This window comes from Oryx dammah, unplaced genomic scaffold, assembly GCF_014754425.2.
Source record: "Oryx dammah isolate SB20612 unplaced genomic scaffold, SCBI_Odam_1.1 HiC_scaffold_2, whole genome shotgun sequence".
In the NCBI taxonomy this organism is placed as follows: domain Eukaryota; kingdom Metazoa; phylum Chordata; class Mammalia; order Artiodactyla; family Bovidae; genus Oryx; species Oryx dammah.
Window position 1 is genome coordinate 87,298,336 of NW_024070186.1, and position 9,815 is coordinate 87,308,150.

At 41.8% G+C, this 9,815-nt stretch overlaps 1 non-coding gene across 1 annotated transcript; it reads left to right on the plus strand.

Annotated features, from left to right (window-relative positions):
* Nucleotides 1–6,205: 6,205 nt before the first annotated feature.
* TRNAR-UCU lies at nucleotides 6,206–6,278 on the plus strand. The gene has a single exon. It is a non-coding gene; the product is annotated as a tRNA-Arg (tRNA).
* Nucleotides 6,279–9,815: the final 3,537 nt, after the last annotated feature.

Sequence of the window (9,815 nt, forward strand, 5' to 3'; positions counted from 1 at the left end):
CAACATCTGTTGGATCATCAAAAAACTAAGAGATTTCCAGAAAAATATCTACTTCTGCTTTATTGACTACTCCAAAACTTTTGACTGTGTGGATCACAATAAACTATGGAAAATTCTTAAAGAGATAGGAATACCAGATGACCTGACCTGCCTTTTGAGAAATCTGTATGCAGGTCAGGAAGCAACAGTTAGAATTGGTCATGGAACAACAGACTGGCTCCAAATAGGGAAAGGAGTACGTCAAGGCTGTATATTGTCACCGTGCTTATTTAACTTATATGCAGAGTACATCATGAGAAATGCCGGACTGGATGAAGCACAAGCTGGAATCAAGATTGCCAGAAGAAATACCAATAACCTCAGATATGCAGATGATGCCACCCTTATGGCAGAAAGCAAAGAGGAACTAAAGAGCCTCTTGATGAAACAGTTGGCTTAAAACTCAACATACAGAAAACTAAGATCATGGCATCTGGTCCCATCACTTCATGGGAAATAAATGGGGAAACAGTGGAAACAGTGACAGACTTTATTTTCTTGGGCTCCAAGATCATTGCAGATGGTGACTGCAGCCATGATATTAAAAGATGCTTGCTCCTTGGAAGAAAAGCTATGACAAACCATATTAGACAGCATATTGAAAAGCAGAAACATCACTTTGCCAACAAAGGTCCATCTAGTCAAAGCTATGGTTTTTCCAGTAGTCATGTATGGATGTGAGAGTTGGACCATAAAGAAAGCTGAGTGCTGACGAATTGATGCTTTTGAACTGTGGTGTTGGAGAAGACTCTTGAGAGTCCCTTGGACTGCAAGGAGATCCAACCAGTCCATCCTTAAGGAGATCAGTCCTGAATATTCATTGGAAGGACTGATGCTAAAGCTGAAACTCCAGTACTTTGGCCACCTGATGCAAAGAACTGATTCACTGAAAAAGACGCTGATACTGGGAAAGATTGAAGGTAGGAAGAGAAGGGAATGACAGACGATGAGATGGTTGGATGGCATCACTGACTCGATGGACATGAGTTTGAGTAAACTCTGGGAGTTGGTGATGGACAGGGAAGCCTGTCGTGCTGCAGTCCACGGGGTCTCAAAGAATTGGACATGACTGAGTGACTGAATTGAACTGAATATTGGCTGCTGAATTGCCTTTGGGGGAGGGGGGATGTAGAACTGACCAGCAAGTTAAATTACCTATACCCTCACCAGAAACATTATCAATGTAAATATTTTAAACGGAAGCATGATGTCATTTCATTTCTGTTCTGGTTAGCAGCATGTCTTTAAAATGAGTGTAAAGTTGAGTATTTTTCCCACATTTCTTAACTATTTTATTTTCCCTTTCTGAATAATTTGATTATGTCAGCCAACTTTTGGAAAATAAATTATGGTGAGTCTGAAGACCCAGGACAGAATCTTATTTACTTGCATTCTGTGCTCCCTGCACCTTCAACAAACTGGATGACATTTGTCCATTCTTTCCTTTAATCCATAAATATTTGCTGAGCACCTGCTGTGTGCCTGTGTTCTGGCTGCTGGAGATGGAGGAGTGAACGAGGCAGGGAAGCTCTTGTGGGCAACAGACACTCGAACCAAGAGAGCAAAGTCATTTCATGCATGGTGAGAACATGGAGGAAATGAACGCAGATGGATAGTCAGGTGGCTCTCTTAGAGGAGACCACAGAGAACCCCCCCCCCGTTATTCACCTGTTTAAAAAAAAAAAAAAGCCATCTCTACGGCTTCCTGTTTTGCACTTAGAATAAGATCTGTACTCCCTGCAGAATCAGGCCACAGTCTGCCTCTCTGACATCACCACCTTCCAATCTCCTCCTAAATGACAGTGTTCCTCAAACACCAAACTTGTTCTCATTGCTCCTTCTGCCTTCAAAGTTCTTCTCCTTTGTTTGAATGACAGCCTCTTAATATCAAGTCTGAGTTCAGATATCAACTCCCATGAGAAGATTCTGCTTACTGTCCTATATAAAGAAGTACCTTCTAACCCACCAGTCACTATCCTGTTGTATTTTATTTTCTTCATAGCAATTATCTCTCTCTGAAATTAATTGTTTGCCGCCCAGCCCTTTGCCTCTATAAACTCCAGGCGTGTAGGAACCATTGCCGTCTTGTCCACTGCTTCAGTGATGTGTCTGATAGATACACAGAACTGCCCCAGACATCTGATATCAATTACCTGACTTTATTCCTGTAAAGTATCCATTAGGTGAAAAGTTAATTTCAGTAGATAAGAATGCCAGGATTGGCAATGGTTTTTGTCAAAACGTCACCAGTTAAACACTTGAGTTGGGAATATTGCTTTTCCACAAGGCATTTCTCTGGGGATGGTTTACTAAAATAGGAAAATAACTGATCAACTTGGTTTATTATCCAAATAGGATATTAATAGTATTAGTGAATCTGAGAAGACTGTGTATCAAGGGACTAGAATTAGTGAGAAGTAGTTAAGGGCAGTTAAAATTTCTTGCAACATTTGATTCTGTAGGCAAAAAATTCTGTGGGCCAGTTATTTAATCTTGATAGAGATTTTTGGTTTCTAATGATTCCCCAAAGCCTTGGAGTGTTATGCTGTGGAATCAAAGTAGCTGAAGAGGGGCTCTTGACGAATCAGATTCAAATCCTAAATGTCTTTGACTCAGCACTCTTCTGTTTGCCCTATGTCTGAATATTCAGATATAATTTTAAATTAATGAACATGTCCTGTCCATCTCTATAGACCATAGATCATTGATAAGGCCTCTGCTGAAGTATAGTTCTGTGGTCACCAAGTAATTACAGGTAAACTTAGCTCTTTTTAGCTGATTCTGTGACATCACCTACATATCACATTGTTTTTATGGGAAAGTGGAGTCTGTGTTTTCGACTTAGAGGTAAATACAAAAAAAATATAGCTGGTATGGTGCTAATATCACTCCTTTTCCTTGCCCAGGTTTTGAATCATGTGAGAAATGAGACAGAATATGGCAAATGGAGACAAATATCACTTGCAGTAGGAGCTTATTTTGGAGGCTGTGATTTTGGGGCCTCCTTATTTAAATATTTATTTATCTATGACTGTGTTGAGCCTTGGTTGCATCGGGTGGCCTCTTCGCTGCAGTGCTCAGGCTTCTCTCTAGCTGTGGCCTGCAGGCTCCAGAGCACATGACTCTGTAGTTTGCAGCGCGTGGGCTCTCTAGCTGAGGCATGTGAACTCAGTAGTTCTGGCCCAAGGGCTTAGTTTCTCCATAGCACGTGGGATCTCAGTTCCCTGAACAGAGATCAAACCTTGTCCCCTGCATTGCAAGGCAGATTCTTAACCACTGGACCACCAGGTAAGTCCCTGATTTAGGGCTAATACTGAATCCTGACCCTCCCAGTTCCAACAGTCCTGAGTACCCAGGTGCTCTCCCAGAAGGGAAAGGCAGGATCAGAGGTTAGTATTCCCAGTTTATTCTTCTGAGATAAGTCAGCACACCTCACTTGGGGCAGAGTGAATAAAGGCTCTGAGAGGCCAGGAGCATGGCACTTATTGAGCCGCTCCACATGGAAGGAAATATCAGCAATGAGCAAGAAGCATTTCCCCTCCTGAGAAGGTCTATGGATTTGTCTCTGTGGTCCTGGAGTGTTGCCGGCTGGTGTGGGTTCAAAAGGGCCTAAGAAAGGATGACTATGGATTCATGCTTTCAGGATTGCCTGACTTTCTTGTTGCTCATGTTTTCCAGGGAAGAGTCAGGAAGGCAGGCGCCTAGCAAATCTCCATCTCTTCCTGGTCACACTTTCTTGTGTCCTCAGTGGGGAATTGGAGTAGAAAGCCATGGCAGATACTGACACTGTTGTAGTAGAGTTTCATTAGCAGACATTGGCAGTAGGATTCTGTGTATAGTACTCTCTTGATGTCTTGAACCCAGGAAAAGGTAGAGCAGTGGGCTCTTCCTGTTTACGAAACAGGATTTGAGATGCAGCAGTGATTATGTGACCTCAGGCTACTTTCTGAATTTTCTTAAAATCCTGGTTAGCCTTTTGTAAAGTGAATGTATTATGTAGAAATGCCACGTAAAAATGGTGGAAAGGAAGAACATATTTGTGAGACATATATAAAGAACACTGACAACTCAAAAATAAGGAGACAAACCAGTCCTCTGAAAATGGACAAATGATTTGAAGCAATATTTTTAAGAGACATGAGTAGCTAAGAAGCACATGATAAAAGGCTCCATATCATTTGTCATCAGGAAATGCAAATTAAAACCGAAGTGAGATACCACTACATACCCTTTAGAATGGCTAATATTATAAAAACTGGTAATAACCAAGTGTTGGCAAGGCTGGATAGCAACTGGAACTTCTATGTTACTGATGTGAATGTAAAATGGAACAACTTTGGGAAACAATTTGAGAGTTTATTAAAAATTAAACATATACCTATCATATGATGTGGCCATTCCACACCAAGTATTTACCCAAGAGAAATGAAAGCATATGACCACACAGAAACTTGTGTATAAATACTCATAACATCTTTATTTGTAATAGTCAAAAACTGGAAACAACATAAACGTCCATCAACAGATGAATAGATAAACCATGGTATGTCCAGCATATCTACACAATGGAATATTGTTCAGAAGTAGGAAAAAACCAAACTGTTAAATATATACAATAATATGGATGAATCTCAAAATAATCATGCTGAGTCAAAGAAGCCAGATCAAAAAATAAACCCCTCCCAAACCCAGTACTTTGGCTCCAATATTTGGGCCACCTGGTGCAAAGAGCTGACTCATTGAAAAGACCCTGATGCTGGGAGGGATTGATAGCAAAAGGAGAAGGGGGCAACAGAGGATGAGATGGTTAGATAGCATCAGTGACTCCATGGACATGAATTTGAGCAAACTCAGGAGATAGTGAAGGACAGGGCAGCCTGGTGCATGCTGCAGTCCACGGGGTCACAAAGAGTTGGACACAACTTAGCAACTGAACAACAGCGACAAACCCAGTACGTCTGTATGACTCCATTTGTATAAAATTCTAGAAAATACAAATTAATCTGTAGTGACAGAAAGCAGATCAGTGGTTACGTTAGACTGCAGGCATGGGAAAGGTTGAACACAAGAAAACTTTTGGGAATTATAAGAACATTTAATATCTTGATTATGCTGATTGTTTCATGGGTGTGTATACATGTCAAAAGGCTTCCCAGGTGGCTCTAGTGGTAAAGAACCTGGCTGTCAGTGCAGGATATGTAAGAGACATGAGTTTAATCCCTGGGTCGGAAAGAGGTCATGGCAACCCACCCCAGTGTTCTTGCCTGGAGAAGCCCATGACTACAGGAGCCTGGCGAGGTACAGTCCATAGTGTCGCTAAGAGTTGGACACGACTGAAACAAGTTAGCCTGTACACGCACACATGTCAAAGCTTTAAACATGTTCCATTTACATAAAGTATACCTCAATAAAATTGTAAAAGAAAGCAAAAAGAAGTAGGGAAGGAGAAAAAACTGATACACAGTGATCCGGGTGAATTTCACAGTGTGCTGAGGGGGAGAAGGCAGACACTAAAATAGCACATATCTGATGACTCCATTTATACACATTTCCAGAAAAACCAAACTGATCTCCAGTGACAGAAAGCAGGTCTGTTCTTGCCTGGGCCAGAGGGTGGAGGAAAGAAGGGACTGCGAAAGGGCAAGAGTAAACTTTTGGATGTGATGGAAACGTTCTGTATCTTGATTGTAATAGTGGTTTCACATGAACATACATCTATCAGAGCTCATTGAGTTTTATACTTTAAATGGATTCATGTATTTAAGTAAATTATATCTACCTCAATAAAGTGAGTTTTAAAATAATTTTAAAATGCCTTTGTTTAACTCTTGCTTCCAGGAATCATTCAAGCTGAGAATAACATAAAACATATGGGCCTGAGAGGTATCTTTGCTTGGGAGAAATACTTAAATGGGCCTCTCAGCTATGTAAGAGTTAATCCCAAATCCTATTCCTGAATGAAGACTTTGGGGACAACAGGGAACTCACCTGCTGTGTAATAACATAAAAATTTTTGCTTTCACGAAGGTTAGAGTTAACATTCTGGCTAATATTCATGAGGTGTTACTGGCTTCATTCCTCTGCCTGGGGCTAAATTGCAAAGGGAGTTGGGGTCTTGGACTTTTAAAGAGGGAGGATTGGATTTAAAAAACCCTCATCCAGGACTTCCCTGGTGGTCCAGTGGCTAAGACTCTGTGCTTCTAATGCAGGGGGCCCAGGTTCAATCCCTGGTCAGAGAACTAGATCCCACATGCCACAACTGAGTTTGAAACCCACAACTAAAGATCCCGCATGCCACATCCCATGTGTCACAACTAAGACCCCACACAGCCAAATATATATATATATACATTTTTTTTTTAAGAGTTAGCAAAGTTTAAAAAAAAAAAAAGACTCTCATCCAAGAGATAAACTGGTTCCTGAAACGTGAGAGGTCAGGAGCTAAGGAACAGGAGGCGAGTAGGGACCTTCGAGGCGGGACGTGGCTTGTGGACAAGCAAGAGTGACGATATCAAGTAATCTGTTTTGAGTTATTCTCTTTCGTTCCCTCCCTGACCTGTCACCCACAGGCTCTCAGTAAAGTTAAATGCTACAACATTATATTAACTGAGAACATTAGTGGGCGACCATGTCCAGTTACAGTGATATGTGGGGAGCCAGGGAAACTTGGAGACATGAATACACAGTTGTTGGAAGTAGTCATCAAAGAGAGCCACAGTAGTGATCCACAGCCAAAGGTGATAAAAGCTCAGCAACAAACAGTCTGGGGAAACACATGAGGACATCTCAGGGATTCCCAGAACTGGATTTCCTGCACTCCACTGCAGCATGAGGGGCCCAGACTCTATTACTGGGTGTTTAGAGGAATGGTGACCTCCTAAAATGTGATAACTTGGGGATGTTTGGACATTATAAAGACATTAACATTCCCCCCTCCACCCCATAATCTCCCAAGGACTTTTGGATGGACTGTCCTGAGTTATTTTGGACTATGAGACAGAAAAAATAATCCATAAGGTCTGGTTCATAAAAGCTCGAGAGAGACCTACGTTATGCGACCAAACCCTAACTAGTAATTGCCTCTGTTGGGTTTGACGTCAGTTGATGACTAGACTTTGAACCCGAGAGAGAGTTTAAAAGAAAGATAGCTGGAGGCAAATCATTTCCTTCCCGGATTACCTAACAGAACATCCAAAATGAAAGCCTTCACTCACCTCGCTCTTGTTGCCCTTGTTTTTCAAGCCTTAGGTAAGAAACACTTAAATTTTTTTCATTCCTTTAATCATATTTGTTGTCTCTGAGATAGAATCAGCAGGCTTAAGCTACTAGTTCCCACCGCCCCATTAGGTGGACTGTGTTGTGGATGAAGTTTTCTAGGGGCTCAAAGGCACAAGGCATTTCAGTCTGTGATGAAGGCAGATAGAACAGTAGTGAAAAGAAATTTCTGGACTAGGATTTGGGGTTCAGAGAGCCTGAGATTTGCCCTTGAAAGTCCTGAGGCCAGACAAGAGCAATTTAGTAGTTCCAAGGGCTCATTGCCCTAGAATGTCCTTCTCTTTAACCCCTAAATATCATTTGGGTCCTAATACAGAGCATGCTGCTAAGTCACTTCAGTCGTATCTGACTCTGTGCGACCCCATAGACGGCAGCCCACCAGGCTCCCCCGTCCCTGGGATTCTCCAGGCAAGAACACTGGAGTGGGTTGCCATTTCCTTCTCCAATGCATGAAAGTGAAAAGTGAAAAGTGAATGTGAAGTCACTCAGTCGTGTGGGAGTCTTAGCGACCCCATGGACTGCAGCCTACCAGGCTCCTCCATCCATGGGGTTTGCCAGGCAAGAGTACTGGAGTGGGATGCCATTGCCTTCTCCGAATACAGAGCATGGACCTGGTTTAATCCCTGAATGTGGCATGAAGAGTTTTCTGCCCCTTATACTTGGGAATTAGCGTTTGCCTCTGGGCAAATCCCTTAATCCTCTGAGTGTTGGTGGCACTCCTGTCAAATGCTGATGCTCATATCTGTTCCACAGGCACAGCTGGGCACAGGGAAGCCCTTGATAAGTGAGGGTAGCAGCAGGAGCAGGGTAGCAGCAGTCAAAATGGCCAGCTGGTCAACTGTTCTCTTGTTCCTGGAAGGACACTTGCCTATGACTGACTGGTTAAACCAGGCCTTGTTCAAGGTGAAGAGCCAGATCCGACCATCCAGGGGTGTCCAGACCCAAGGGGAAATCTGGTAGCATCTTCAGCAGTTTTCTATATTCAAAGGTTTAGGGATAGCTTCCTCACTAAAACTTTTCTTTTAATTATTTTTTTTAAACTGACCATCATTCTCAGAGCTCTTGGAGACAATTAAGGGTTCTAGAAAAGTGATTATGGGATCACTAAGAGTTTACTACTTCATGTGTCCAGGGATTCCTAAGAGTGGAAAAAATTGACTTTGATGATTACCATAGCCCTTAGGGCAAAGATCATCTTTATTCATCTTACTCTTTAAAAAGTTTCTGTGTCTAGATTTAAGAATTGGGTACACATCACTAGAAAACATCTTGAAAGAAGTTTGATACATTAAATACCTTAATGGGGGTATTTTTCATCATTGTTTAAACATACCCCCTTCTCTACCATCCCTCAACTAATATGTCCTGTAATGGAAAACTGGGGTAATTCCCATGAACTGTAAGGACAAAAAGGAAGCCACTTACAGGTGGTAAACAGCGTCCCCTGGTGGCATTTTCAATTGTCCTCACTGAGAACTACTCTGAGGACTATTAAACTCAGATCGACAGTTCTGCAACTACAGACATAAATGATATTACATCTCATAATAATATGATATGTTGATATTAATATATAATTATATTTCACATAGTAATAAATTATAATTAATAACAATTAATACAATAATTGTGGCTTAATAGAAGTGGCTTCCCTGGTGGCTCAGATGATAAAGCATCTGCTTGCAATGCGGGAGACTCGGGTTCGATTCCTGGGTCGGGAAGATCCCCTGGAGAAGGAAATGGCAATCCATCCTCTGGAGAAGGAAATGGCAATCCATTCCAGCACTCTTGCCTAGAAAATCCTGTGGATGGAGGAGCCTGATAGGCTACAGTCCATGGGGTCGCAAAGAGTCGGACACGACTGAGCGACTTCACTTTCACTTTCATATTTTTCTAACCAGCTGAGCTAACAGGCCAACTGCCATCATCGTACTTTTCAGTAACTTTTTTTTTTTTTGCAATGATGCACAGCTTGTAGGATCTCAGTTCCATGATGAAGAATGGAACTCAGGCCACGGCAATGAAAGCCCAGAATCCTAACCATTAAGCCAGCCACCAGAGAACTCCCCAGTAACAGTTTTCCAGTTTTGTTTGTTCAATTTTTAATTTCATTTATGTCAGTGTTTTTTAAGAAATAGTCATGTATTTTTATTTTTAATATAGTCCACTGCATTTATTTTTCAGGAAAAAATGGATTAGGTACTAATGAGTATTAAATAATAGCAACTGCCATTATATGTTCAGTGTTTTGTTTTCTGAAACTTGGTATCTTTATTCTTCCAGTCATAAGCCAAGACAATGCAGCCTCAAGTGCCTCTTCAACCACAGGTGTTACTGCTACTACCGTCACAAGTACACCTACTTCAGCCACATCTACTGCAACTCCTACCACCACAAGTCCACCCACCACAGATACTTCAACCCCTCCTGTCACAAGTACCTCTACCACCACAGATACTACAACCCCTACCGTCGCAGGTACCTCTACCACCACAGATACT